Genomic DNA, 12,079 nt, shown 5'->3' with positions numbered 1-12,079 from the left:
TGTATGTGCAAGATATTGTTAATAAAGTTTATTTTTTTAAAAAAACGAACCGGCAAGAAGTAGCCACGGGGGTCCTGCAGCCATCGGAACCTTAACAAAAATTTCATCTCCACCTCACCGTTGCCTTTTTTAAGAAATGACAGCTGGTTTTCCCACATTTATATGTAGTTATGGATCGAAAACAAGAGGAATTTGTTTTAATGTAAATGCGTGTTCCAGCGTCTACAGGAAGTGTCGCCCATAATTCACGCAAAGGCTCATGGGGGCTAGGAATAAGGTGGATACGGATTTTCTGTTTCGGTGGCACTTCTATTACCATTATTGGTATTTGAGACATTCCTTTGTGTCTCTAGAGATGCAGACAGATTTGTGACCACTTGAGGTGAAGATAAAATATTTCTTAAGGTTCCGATGGCCTTCTTATTGGCTCGTGTTAGCGTCTGTTCAAAATGGGAGGTGGCGGCCTCTCGTCCAATCAGAGCACGAGAAATCATCTGCCTTCCGTTTCATTCAAAGTGCCTTCCTTTTCATTCAAAGTGCCTTCCTTTTCATGCAAAGTAACTTCCGTTTCATGCATACTCCTCTCTCACACACACATATAAACTCTTCCTCACACGTTCATATATACTTGTCTTTCACATACATACATTCTTTTTTAAGAGTGACAATGAGAGTGAGAATGTATGTATGTGTAAAGTAATATATATGCATGCGAGAGAGAGAATATATGGATGTGCAAGTGAGAATATATGAATGCGTAAGAGAATATATATGCATGCGAGAGAGAGAATATATGGATGTGCAAGTGAGAATATATGTATGCGAAAGAGAGTATATATGACTGTGAGAGCAAGAATGTATGAATGTGAGAGAGAGAATATATGGATGCGTAAGAGAATATATGTATGCGAAAGAGAGTATATATGACTGTGAGAGCAAGAATGTATGAATGTGAATGGTTCAGAATAAATAATGTCTTATACGGCCCCTCATAATTTTCAGCTCCAAAGAGCACTGTTTGGACTTCTCCCCTTACAAAGTGAAAAGAAATAACACGTTCTTCAACTGCAATTGACAACTTTGACTTTTGAGTGCATTTTATACATAAAAATCAGTTTTTCATTCAAAAGTGTCAAAAAAGCGTTTTCAGCTCTAAACAGCACTGTTTGGACTTTTCCACTTACAAGGTGACAGTAAATAACACTTTCTTCACTTTTGAGTGCATTTTGTACATAAAAAACATTTTTCATTCAAAAGTGTCAAAAAAGCGTTTTCAGCTCCAAAGAGCACTGTTTGGACTTCTCCCCTTACAAGGTGACAAGAACTAACACGTTTTTCAACTGCACTTGACAACTTTGACTTTTGAGTGCATTTTATACATAAAAATACGTTTTTCATTCAAAACGTCAAGAAAGCGTTTTTCAGCTCCAAAGAGCACTGTTTGGACTTCTCCCCTTACAAGGTGACAAGAAATAACACGTTCTTCAACTGCAAATGACAACTTTGACTTTTGAGTGCATTTTATACATAAAAATCAGTTTTTCATTCAAAAATGTCATAAAAGCGTTTTCGGCTCAAAACGGCACTGTTTGGACTTTTCCACTTACAAGGTGACAATAAATAACACTTTCTTCACTTTTGAGTGCATTTTGGCCACAAAAAACAGTTTTTCATTCAAAAGTGTCAAAAAAGCGTTTTCAGCTGTAAACAGCACTGTTTGGACTTCTCCACTTACAAGGTGACAAGAAATAACACGTTCTTCAACTGCAAATGACAACTTTGACTTTTGAGTGCATTTTATACATAAAAATCAGTTTTTCATTCAAAAATCTCATAAAAGCGTTTTCAGCTCAAAACGGCACTGTTTGGACTTTTCCACTTACAAAGTGACAAAAAATAACACTTTCTTCACTTTTGAGTGCATTTTATACATAAAAATCAATTTTTCATTCAAAAGTGTCAAAAAGCGTTTTCAGCTCCAAAGAGCACTGTTTTTCTTCTCCACTTACAAGGTGACAAGAAATAACACGTTCTTCAACTGCAAATGACAACTTTGACTTTTGAGTGCATTTTATACATAAAAATCAGTTTTTCATTCAAAAATGTCATAAAAGCGTTTTCAGCTCCAAACGGCACTGTTTGGACTTTTCCACTTACAAGGTGACAAAAAAAAAACACTTTCTCCACTTTCGAGTGCATTTTGTACATAAAAATCAGTTTTTCATTCAAAAGTGTCAAAAAAGCGTTTTCAGCTCCAAAGAGCACTGTTTGGACTTCTCCACTTACAAGGTGACAATAAATAACACGTTCTTCAACTGCAAATGGGAAGTTTGACTTTTGAGTGCATTTTGGCCACAAAAAACAGTTTTTCATTCAAAAGTGTCAAAAAAGCGTTTTCAGCTCCAAAGAGCACTGTTTGGACTTCTCCACTTACAATGTGACAAGAAATAACACGTTCTTCAACTGCAGATGGGAACTTTGACTTTTGAGTGCATTTTATACATAAAAATACGTTTTTCATTCAAAACGTCAAGAAAGCGTTTTTCAGCTCCAAAGAGCACTGTTTGGACTTCTCCCCTTACAAGGTGACAAGAAATAACACGTTCTTCAACTGCAAATGACAACTTTGACTTTTGAGTGCATTTTATACATAAAAATCAGTTTTTCATTCAAAAATGTCATAAAAGCGTTTTCAGCTCAAATCGGCACTGTTTGGACTTTTCCACTTACAAGGTTACAATAAATAACACTTTCTTCACTTTTGAGTGCATTTTGGCCACAAAAAACAGTTTTTCATTCAAAAGTGTCAAAAAAGCGTTTTCAGCTGTAAACAGCACCGTTTGGACTTGTCCACTTACAAAGTGACAAAAAATAACACTTTCTTCACTTTTGAGTGCATTTTATACATAAAAATCAGTTTTTCATTCAAAAATGTCATTAAAGCGTTTTCAGCTCCAAACGGCACATTTTGGACTTTTCCACTTACAAAGTGACAAAAAAAACACTTTCTTCACTTTTGAGTGCATTTTATACATAAAAATCAATTTTTCATTCAAAAGTGTCAAAAAGCGTTTTCAGCTCCAAAGAGCACTGTTTTTCTTCTCCCCTTACAAAGTGAAAAGAAATAACACGTTCTTCAACTGCAATTGACAACTTTGACTTTTGAGTGCATTTTATACATAAAAATCAGTTTTTCATTCAAAAGTGTCAAAAAAGCGTTTTCAGCTCTAAACAGCACTGTTTGGACTTTTCCACTTACAAGGTGACAGTAAATAACACTTTCTTCACTTTTGAGTGCATTTTGTACATAAAAAACATTTTTCATTCAAAAGTGTCAAAAAAGCGTTTTCAGCTCCAAAGAGCACTGTTTGGACTTCTCCCCTTACAAGGTGACAAGAACTAACACGTTTTTCAACTGCACTTGACAACTTTGACTTTTGAGTGCATTTTATACATAAAAATACGTTTTTCATTCAAAACGTCAAGAAAGCGTTTTTCAGCTCCAAAGAACACTGTTTGGACTTCTCCCCTTACAAGGTGACAAGAAATAACACGTTCTTCAACTGCAAATGACAACTTTGACTTTTGAGTGCATTTTATACATAAAAATCAGTTTTTCATTCAAAAATGTCATAAAAGCGTTTTCAGCTCAAAACGGCACTGTTTGGACTTTTCCACTTACAAGGTGACAATAAATAACACTTTCTTCACTTTTGAGTGCATTTTGGCCACAAAAAACAGTTTTTCATTCAAAAGTGTCAAAAAAGCGTTTTCAGCTGTAAACAGCACCGTTTGGACTTGTCCACTTACAAAGTGACAAAAAATAACACTTTCTTCACTTTTGAGTGCATTTTGTACAAAAAAAATCAGTTTTTCATTCAAAAGTGTCAAAAAAGCGTTTTCAGCTCCAAAGAGCACTGTTTGGACTTCTCCACTTACAAGGTGACAAGAAATAACACGTTCTTCAAGTGCAAATGACAACTTTGACTTTTGAGTGCATTTTATACATAAAAATCAGTTTTTCATTCAAAAATCTCATAAAAGCGTTTACAGCTCAAAACGGCACTGTTTGGACTTTTCCACTTACAAAGTGACAAAAAATAACACTTTCTTCACTTTTGAGTGCATTTTATACATAAAAATCAATTTTTCATTCAAAAGTGTCAAAAAGCGTTTTCAGCTCCAAAGAGCACTGTTTTTCTTCTCCACTTACAAGGTGACAAGAAATAACACGTTCTTCAACTGCAAATGACAACTTTGACTTTTGAGTGCATTTTATACATAAAAATCAGTTTTTCATTCAAAAATGTCATAAAAGCGTTTTCAGCTCCAAACAGCACTGTTTGGACTTTTCCACTTACAAGGTGACAAAAAAAAAACACTTTCTCCACTTTTGAGTGCATTTTGTACATAAAAAACAGTTTTTCATTCAAAAGTGTCAAAAAAGCGTTTTCAGCTCCAAAGAGCACTGTTTGGACTTCTCCCCTTACAAGGTGACAAGAAATAACACGTTCTTCAACTGCAAATGACAACTTTGCCTTTTGAGTGCATTTTATACATAAAAATCAGTTTTTCATTCAAAAGTGTCAAAAAAGCGTTTTCAGCTCCAAAGAGCACTGTTTGGACTTCTCCCCTTACAAGGTGACAATAAATAACACGTTCTTCAACTGCAAATGGGAAGTTTGACTTTTGAGTGCATTTTATACATAAAAATCAGTTTTTCATTCAAAAATGTCATAAAAGCGTTTTCAGCTCAAATCGGCACTGTTTGGACTTTTCCACTTACAAGGTTACAATAAATAACACTTTCTTCACTTTTGAGTGCATTTTGGCCACAAAAAACAGTTTTTCATTCAAAAGTGTCAAAAAAGCGTTTTCAGCTGTAAACAGCACCGTTTGGACTTGTCCACTTACAAAGTGACAAAAAATAACACTTTCTTCACTTTTGAGTGCATTTTATACATAAAAATCAGTTTTTCATTCAAAAATGTCATAAAAGCGTTTTCAGCTCCAAACGGCACATTTTGGACTTTTCCACTTACAAAGTGACAAAAAAAACACTTTCTTCACTTTTGAGTGCATTTTATACATAAAAATCAATTTTTCATTCAAAAGTGTCAAAAAGCGTTTTCAGCTCCAAAGAGCACTGTTTGGACTTCTCCCCTTACAAAGTGACAAGAAATAACACGTTCTTCAACTGCAAATGGGAACTTTGACTTTTGAGTGCATTTTCGCCACAAAAATCAGTTTTTCATTCAAAAGTGTCAAAAAAGCGTTTTCAGCTCTAAACAGCACTGTTTGGACTTTTCCACTTACAAGGTGACAGTAAATAACACTTTCTTCACTTTTGAGTGCATTTTGTACATAAAAAACATTTTTCATTCAAAAGTGTCAAAAAAGCGTTTTCAGCTCCAAAGAGCACTGTTTGGACTTCTCCCCTTACAAGGTGACAAGAACTAACACGTTTTTCAACTGCACTTGACAACTTTGACTTTTGAGTGCATTTTATACATAAAAATACGTTTTTCATTCAAAACGTCAAGAAAGCGTTTTTCAGCTCCAAAGAACACTGTTTGGACTTCTCCCCTTACAAGGTGACAAGAAATAACACGTTCTTCACTTTTGAGTGCATTTTGGCCACAAAAAACAGTTTTTCATTCAAAAGTGTCAAAAAAGCGTTTTCAGCTGTAAACAGCACCGTTTGGACTTGTCCACTTACAAAGTGACAAAAAATAACACTTTCTTCACTTTTGAGTGCATTTTGTACAAAAAAATCAGTTTTTCATTCAAAAGTGTCAAAAAAGCGTTTTCAGCTCCAAAGAGCACTGTTTGGACTTCTCCACTTACAAGGTGACAAGAAATAACACGTTCTTCAAGTGCAAATGACAACTTTGACTTTTGAGTGCATTTTATACATAAAAATCAGTTTTTCATTCAAAAATGTCATAAAAGCGTTTTCAGCTCAAAACGGCACTGTTTGGACTTTTCCACTTACAAGGTGACAATAAATAACACTTTCTTCACTTTTGAGTGCATTTTGGCCACAAAAAACAGTTTTTCATTCAAAAGTGTCAAAAAAGCGTTTTCAGCTGTAAACAGCACCGTTTGGACTTGTCCACTTACAAAGTGACAAAAAATAACACTTTCTTCACTTTTGAGTGCATTTTGTACAAAAAAAATCAGTTTTTCATTCAAAAGTGTCAAAAAAGCGTTTTCAGCTCCAAAGAGCACTGTTTGGACTTCTCCACTTACAAGGTGACAAGAAATAACACGTTCTTCAAGTGCAAATGACAACTTTGACTTTTGAGTGCATTTTATACATAAAAATCAGTTTTTCATTCAAAAATCTCATAAAAGCGTTTACAGCTCAAAACGGCACTGTTTGGACTTTTCCACTTACAAAGTGACAAAAAATAACACTTTCTTCACTTTTGAGTGCATTTTATACATAAAAATCAATTTTTCATTCAAAAGTGTCAAAAAGCGTTTTCAGCTCCAAAGAGCACTGTTTTTCTTCTCCACTTACAAGGTGACAAGAAATAACACGTTCTTCAAGTGCAAATGACAACTTTGACTTTTGAGTGCATTTTATACATAAAAATCAGTTTTTCATTCAAAAATGTCATAAAAGCGTTTTCAGCTCCAAACAGCACTGTTTGGACTTTTCCACTTACAAGGTGACAAAAAAAAACACTTTCTCCACTTTTGAGTGCATTTTGTACATAAAAAACAGTTTTTCATTCAAAAGTGTCAAAAAAGCGTTTTCAGCTCCAAAGAGCACTGTTTGGACTTCTCCCCTTACAAGGTGACAAGAAATAACACGTTCTTCAACTGCAAATGACAACTTTGCCTTTTGAGTGCATTTTATACATAAAAATCAGTTTTTCATTCAAAAGTGTCAAAAAAGCGTTTTCAGCTCCAAAGAGCACTGTTTGGACTTCTCCACTTACAAGGTGACAATAAATAACACGTTCTTCAACTGCAAATGGGAAGTTTGACTTTTGAGTGCATTTTGGCCACAAAAAACAGTTTTTCATTCAAAAGTGTCAAAAAAGCGTTTTCAGCTCTAAACAGCACTGTTTGGACTTTTCCACTTACAAGGTGACAATAAATAACACTTTCTTCAATTTTGACTGCATTTTGGCCATAAAAAACAGTTTTTCATTCAAAAATGTCAAAAAAGCGTTTTCAGCTCTAAACTGCACTGTTTGGACTTTTCCACTTACAAGGTGACAAAAAAAACACTTTCTTCACTTTTGAGTGCATTATGTACATAAAAAACTGTTTTTCATTCAAAAGTGTCAAAAAAGCGTTTTCAGCTCCAAAGAGCACTGTTTGGACTTCTCCCCTTACAAGGTGACAAGAAATAACACGTTCTTCAAGTGCAAATGACAACTTTGACTTTTGAGTGCATTTTATACATAAAAATCAGTTTTTCATTCAAAAATGTCATAAAAGCGTTTTCAGCTCCAAACGGCACTGTTTGGACTTCTCCACTTACAAGGTGACAAGAAATAACACGTTCTTCAACTGCAAATGGGAACTTTGACTTTTGAGTGCATTTTCGCCACAAAAAGCAGTTTTTCATTCAAAAGTGTCAAAAAAGCGTTTTCAGCTCTAAACAGCACTGTTTGGACTTTTCCACTTACAAGGTGACAATAAATAACACTTTCTTCACTTTTGAGTGCATTTTGTACATAAAAAACATTTTTCATTCAAAAGTGTCAAAAAAGCGTTTTCAGCTCCAAAGAGCACTGTTTGGACTTCTCCCCTTACAAGGTGACAAGAACTAACACGTTCTTCAACTGCAAATGACAACTTTGACTTTTGAGTGCATTTTATACATAAAAATCAGTTTTTCATTCAAAAATGTCATAAAAGCGTTTTCAGCTCAAAACGGCACTGTTTGGACTTTTCCACTTACAAGGTGACCATAAATAACACTTTCTTCACTTTTGAGTGCATTTTGGCCACAAAAAACAGTTTTTCATTCAAAAGTGTCAAAAAAGCGTTTTCAGCTGTAAACAGCACCGTTTGGACTTGTCCACTTACAAAGTGACAAAAAATAACACTTTCTTCACTTTTGAGTGCATTTTGTACAAAAAAATCAGTTTTTCATTCAAAAGTGTCAAAAAAGCGTTTTCAGCTCCAAAGAGCACTGTTTGGACTTCTCCACTTACAAGGTGACAAGAAATAACACGTTCTTCAAGTGCAAATGACAACTTTGACTTTTGAGTGCATTTTATACATAAAAATCAGTTTTTCATTCAAAAATCTCATAAAAGCGTTTTCAGCTCAAAACGGCACTGTTTGGACTTTTCCACTTACAAGGTGACAAAAAATAACACTTTCTTCACTTTTGAGTGCATTTTATACATAAAAATCAATTTTTCATTCAAAAGTGTCAAAAAGCGTTTTCAGCTCCAAAGAGCACTGTTTTTCTTCTCCACTTACAAGGTGACAAGAAATAACACGTTCTTCAACTGCAAATGACAACTTTGACTTTTGAGTGCATTTTATACATAAAAATCAGTTTTTCATTCAAAAATGTCATAAAAGCGTTTTCGGCTCAAAACGGCACTGTTTGGACTTTTCCACTTACAAGGTGACAATAAATAACACTTTCTTCACTTTTGAGTGCATTTTGGCCACAAAAAACAGTTTTTCATTCAAAAGTGTCAAAAAAGCGTTTTCAGCTGTAAACAGCACCGTTTGGACTTGTCCACTTACAAAGTGACAAAAAATAACACTTTCTTCACTTTTGAGTGCATTTTGTACAAAAAAATCAGTTTTTCATTCAAAAGTGTCAAAAAAGCGTTTTCAGCTCCAAAGAGCACTGTTTGGACTTCTCCACTTACAAGGTGACAAGAAATAACACGTTCTTCAAGTGCAAATGACAACTTTGACTTTTGAGTGCATTTTATACATAAAAATCAGTTTTTCATTCAAAAATCTCATAAAAGCGTTTTCAGCTCAAAACGGCACTGTTTGGACTTTTCCACTTACAAAGTGACAAAAAATAACACTTTCTTCACTTTTGAGTGCATTTTATACATAAAAATCAATTTTTCATTCAAAAGTGTCAAAAAGCGTTTTCAGCTCCAAAGAGCACTGTTTTTCTTCTCCACTTACAAGGTGACAAGAAATAACACGTTCTTCAACTGCAAATGACAACTTTGACTTTTGAGTGCATTTTATACATAAAAATCAGTTTTTCATTCAAAAATGTCATAAAAGCGTTTTCAGCTCCAAACGGCACTGTTTGGACTTTTCCACTTACAAGGTGACAAAAAAAAAACACTTTCTCCACTTTCGAGTGCATTTTGTACATAAAAATCAGTTTTTCATTCAAAAGTGTCAAAAAAGCGTTTTCAGCTCCAAAGAGCACTGTTTGGACTTCTCCACTTACAAGGTGACAATAAATAACACGTTCTTCAACTGCAAATGGGAAGTTTGACTTTTGAGTGCATTTTGGCCACAAAAAACAGTTTTTCATTCAAAAAAGTCAAAAAAGCGTTTTCAGCTCCAAAGAGCACTGTTTGGACTTCTCCACTTACAATGTGACAAGAAATAACACGTTCTTCAACTGCAGATGGGAACTTTGACTTTTGAGTGCATTTTATACATAAAAATACGTTTTTCATTCAAAACGTCAAGAAAGCGTTTTTCAGCTCCAAAGAGCACTGTTTGGACTTCTCCCCTTACAAGGTGACAAGAAATAACACGTTCTTCAACTGCAAATTACAACTTTGACTTTTGAGTGCATTTTATACATAAAAATCAGTTTTTCATTCAAAAATGTCATAAAAGCGTTTTCAGCTCAAATCGGCACTGTTTGGACTTTTCCACTTACAAGGTTACAATAAATAACACTTTCTTCACTTTTGAGTGCATTTTGGCCACAAAAAACAGTTTTTCATTCAAAAGTGTCAAAAAAGCGTTTTCAGCTGTAAACAGCACCGTTTGGACTTGTCCACTTACAAAGTGACAAAAAATAACACTTTCTTCACTTTTGAGTGCATTTTATACATAAAAATCAGTTTTTCATTCAAAAATGTCATAAAAGCGTTTTCAGCTCCAAACGGCACATTTTGGACTTTTCCACTTACAAAGTGACAAAAAAAACACTTTCTTCACTTTTGAGTGCATTTTATACATAAAAATCAATTTTTCATTCAAAAGTGTCAAAAAGCGTTTTCAGCTCCAAAGAGCACTGTTTGGACTTCTCCCCTTACAAGGTGACAAGAAATAACACGTTCTTCAACTGCAAATGACAACTTTGCCTTTTGAGTGCATTTTATACATAAAAATCAGTTTTTCATTCAAAAGTGTCAAAAAAAGCGTTTTCAGCTCCAAAGAGCACTGTTTGGACTTCTCCACTTACAAGGTGACAAGAAATAACACGTTCTTCAACTGCAAATGGGAACTTTGACTTTTGAGTGCATTTTGGCCACAAAAAACAGTTTTTCATTCAAAAGTGTCAAAAAAGCGTTTTCAGCTCTAAACAGCACTGTTTGGACTTTTCCACTTACAAGGTGACAATAAATAACACTTTCTTCAATTTTGAGTGCATTTTGGCCACAAAAAACAGTTTTTCATTCAAAAATGTCAAAAAAGCGTTTTCAGCTCTGAGGTCATAAGAAATAACACGTTCTTCAACTGCAAATGAGAACTTTGACTTTTGAGTTCATTTTATACATAAAAATCAGTTTTTCATTCAAAAGTGTCAAAAAAGCGTTTTCAGTTCTGAACAGCACTGTTTGGACTTCTCCCCTTACAAGGTGACAAGAAATAACACGTTCTTCAAGTGCAAATGACAACTTTGCCTTTTGAGTGCATTTTATACATAAAAATCAGTTTTTCATTCAAAAGTGTCAAAAAAGCGTTTTCAGCTCCAAAGAGCACTGTTTGGACTTCTCCACTTACAAGGTGACTATAAATAACACGTTCTTCAACTGCAAATGGGAAGTTTGACTTTTGAGTGCATTTTGGCCACAAAAAACAGTTTTTCATTCAAAAGTGTCAAAAAAGCGTTTTCAGCTCTAAACAGCACTGTTTGGACTTTTCCACTTACAAGGTGACAATAAATAACACTTTCTTCAATTTTGACTGCATTTTGGCCACAAAAAACAGTTTTTCATTCAAAAATGTCAAAAAAGCGTTTTCAGCTCTAAACTGCACTGTTTGGACTTTTCCACTTACAAGGTGACAAAAAAAAACACTTTCTTCACTTTTGAGTGCATTATGTACATAAAAAACTGTTTTTCATTCAAAAGTGTCAAAAAAGCGTTTTCAGCTCCAAAGAGCACTGTTTGGACTTCTCCCCTTACAAGGTGACAAGAAATAACACGTTCTTCAAGTGCAAATGACAACTTTGACTTTTGAGTGCATTTTATACATAAAAATCAGTTTTTCATTCAAAAATGTCATAAAAGCGTTTTCAGCTCCAAACGGCACTGTTTGGACTTCTCCACTTACAAGGTGACAAGAAATAACACGTTCTTCAACTGCAAATGGGAACTTTGACTTTTGAGTGCATTTTCGCCACAAAAAGCAGTTTTTCATTCAAAAGTGTCAAAAAAGCGTTTTCAGCTGTAAACAGCACTGTTTGGACTTCTCCACTTACAAGGTGACAAGAAATAACACTTTCTTCAATTTTGAGTGCATTTTGGCCACAAAAAACAGTTTTTCATTCAAAAGATTCAAAAAAGCGTTTTCAGCTGTAAAAAGCACTGTTTGGACTTCTCCACTTACAAGGTGACAAAAAATAACACTTTCTTCACTTTTGAGTGCATTATGTACATAAAAATCAGTTTTTCATTCAAAAGTGTCAAAAAAGCGTTTTCAGCTCCAAAGAGCACTGTTTGGACTTCTCCCCTTACAAGGTGACAAAAAATAACACTTTCTTCACTTTTGAGTGCATTATGTACATAAAAATCAGTTTTTCATTCAAAAGTGTCAAAAAAGCGTTTTCAGCTGTAATAAGCACTGTTTGGACTTCTCCACTTACAAGATGACAAGAAATAACACGTTCTTCAACTGCAATTGGGAAATTTTACTTTTGAGAGCATTTTCGCCA

Source organism: Oryzias latipes, chromosome 3, assembly GCF_053564925.1.
Source record: "Oryzias latipes strain Hd-rR chromosome 3, Olatipes_Hd-rR_3.1".
Classification (NCBI taxonomy): domain Eukaryota; kingdom Metazoa; phylum Chordata; class Actinopteri; order Beloniformes; family Adrianichthyidae; genus Oryzias; species Oryzias latipes.
The sequence above is the reverse complement of the archived record's forward strand: the minus strand, read 5'-3'. Positions refer to the sequence as shown.